At 35.7% G+C, this 2,717-nt stretch overlaps 1 long non-coding RNA gene across 1 annotated transcript; it reads right to left on the minus strand.

The window, feature by feature from the left end:
• Window positions 1–2,717, minus strand: LOC149020471 (uncharacterized). The gene is made up of 4 exons (XR_016171999.1): window positions 1,760–2,717; window positions 1,407–1,605; window positions 725–785; window positions 1–564 (listed from the first exon to the last, which is right to left on the minus strand). It is a non-coding gene; the product is annotated as an uncharacterized LOC149020471 (long non-coding RNA).

Genomic DNA, 2,717 nt, shown 5'->3' on the forward strand with positions numbered 1-2,717 from the left:
TGTATGAATGTCAGAAAGAGAAGAATCGAAGTCCAGGAGTATAAAATAAAATTCAATAAAGTGAACAACAATATGATTTTAGATTTCCAAATAGATATTAATCAAACATCAGAGGCTCTATATCTTTGTCTCTTTTGCAAGTAATGTTACCTGCTTCTAGGCAGAAACAACGACAGGTTGAGAAAACTAACTGGAACATGCAAATCATCCAGCAAATAACTTGAACATGAATGAAACAGTCTAGCCAGGCTATTAACAGAAGGAAAGGAATGAGCAATGAATTGGTGCTCTCATGAATGTCTAAAATGAAAATTCACAGCATTTAATGTAAAAGAATGTGTTAGACCACCAATCTTACGCAAAACAAGTGCATTCTTTCTTGATCTCAATAAGTAGAGTACAGAAGGAAGCTCTCCATCTAATTTATGAAGGTGGGAATAGGATTGTATATTGTTGGGATCATTTTGACATCACTGGAAAGTAGTTCTTTTGTTTCATAATATGTATCATTTGTATCCTTTGCTTGTATGAACATCACTTCGGCCATGGCAACAATTCCAACAGCTGCGAAAATAAACTCAACCTTGTATGAACTTAATCAGGTCAGTTACTGCTTTAACTGATATATGAAATAAACTAAAAGGTCATTCAAATGAAATAGCACAAACAAAGATTTCAAAAACTTGCTAGTAGAATACCATCAAATTAATATAAAAATCCCTACATTTGAGAGCTTCAGTTTCTCTACAATGCTGGCTTGAGTGAGCTTTCAAAGCCATCAAAGCCTGAAAAAAACGAAATAATTAAATACCTATTGCCAATCAAATATGTATATACCTCTTGAATCTTCCAATGCCATAACTGTCTTTACTAGAATGTCCATTTACTCTTAATAATCACACTGAAATAATTAAAGATATTATAAATAATGGGTTTGAATGTGTGCGCACGCACTTACTGACCTCCCTTTATGGGGTATTTTCAATTCAGTAATCAATAGAAAGGTTAAACTATGATGACTAGAAATATTGTTGAAATAATAAATAATGGAATGGTTACCGCCAATACTTCTTTTTTTTGGATGAATAAAGAAATACATTAAAGACAACAACTCCAAGAATAAAGGGGGGGGGGGGAGGAAACACTCCAGGAACTAACAATTAGCCTATTCCTGGGGGAGTCAATCAACAGGGGATGAGGAACACAGAGAAGTCTAGATGAGACCTCAAAATAGACAGCCTTCCAAATCATGTTATGGCCAATACTTATTGGAAGCCAATCAGTGAGGTTCCTAAAAATATAACCATCAAATTCACTTTTAAAACACTTCAATTCTAAGCCAAAAAAGGAATAGGTAGTACATATCAATTGACTTTCAGTCATTTATTACAGTGCAAAGAGCCTACCCAGTAAATAGTGGCCTTGTAGCTCCAACTTGCCGGTTTCTGCTACGACAGTCAGCGGACAATCATTTCCTCTTCACTCTTCATGTTAGAGGAGATACTTATTTTTGTTGTAGAGTCAACTCTAAATGGCAAGCTTCTCTTTTTCCAGCCAAATAAGAAAGCCCTGATCCCCTGATTCAACTTATTAGCCCCCCAGTGCCTGAGGAGGCAAAGAAAAACAGTAGTCTTGAGCCATCTGCTCCATAAGAAACATCAGTATTCTTGAAAAGACTAAACAAACAAGGAAATGCCAAAAATGAAAGGTCTCATGATGATCCATTAAAAGCTTAAGCCAGAAAAGAAGAACCACTTACTTGATCTCAGTGACTTGCAGGAAATGGAAAACCCTCTTGCCCTTCCAAGGTATATGATATGCATCAACAAGAGTGGCTACACAAGCTCCCAAAAAAGCAGCAAAGAACCCATCAGCAATAATGCTTGCTGAAAGTAGAGAGGAGTGCAAATCAGCAACAAATGAACTGTGTGGGCCAGAACCAACAAGTATTACACCAAACAACCTCTGAGTATGATAACCATAAAGGATGGAGAGAAGAAATGACTAGTCATTGCACATGTATCCTGTTGATCACTAGAGAGATTTCACTACTAAACCGTCGATGCTTTGAAATTCTCTACATAAGCCATGGAAGATTATATCTGTATATAGTTTTTAGACATCCAAATGTATATTTAATTTACCATCCAAAGGACTTCTTTTTCTCTTTTAAACGTTCCATTAGCTGTTTTGAGAAGGAGGGACAGGTTCACAAATTTCATTGGGACATACATATCATCCAGCATTAACTTGAACATGATCAACATCATCTATATGCCAAGCTACCACAAAGGGAAGGAAAAATCCATAGCATTAGAATGGACAATAATGAATTAGGACTATGCCAAGCAAATGCATCCATATTTTAACTCATAAGTACATAAAGATTAAACCACAAAAAAAGAAGAAGTGAAGTACGTAAGGAAGCTCTGCATTCAGGTTCTGGAAGTGAATCATATATCATTGGGTTCATTCAATTTATAACCAGAAACGGGCTCTTTTGTTACATAACTTGTTTGCATCCTTTGCTTTTTGAACATTATATTGCCAATGGAAATGATGTAAACAGCTCCAAGTAATGTATTAAAAAAATTTTAATTCAAGTAGCTGAGAGCCTGAGACGATTTCAGATGCCTGGAAATATGATACTCACAAAATTACCATTTGACAGCTCTGCCCTTTGGAGTACTCCATCTATTAAGACATTATAATGACAA

This window comes from Hakea prostrata, chromosome 3, assembly GCF_041222555.1.
Source record: "Hakea prostrata isolate BN-2017 chromosome 3, UWA_Hpros_2, whole genome shotgun sequence".
Taxonomy (NCBI): Eukaryota; Viridiplantae; Streptophyta; class Magnoliopsida; order Proteales; family Proteaceae; genus Hakea; species Hakea prostrata.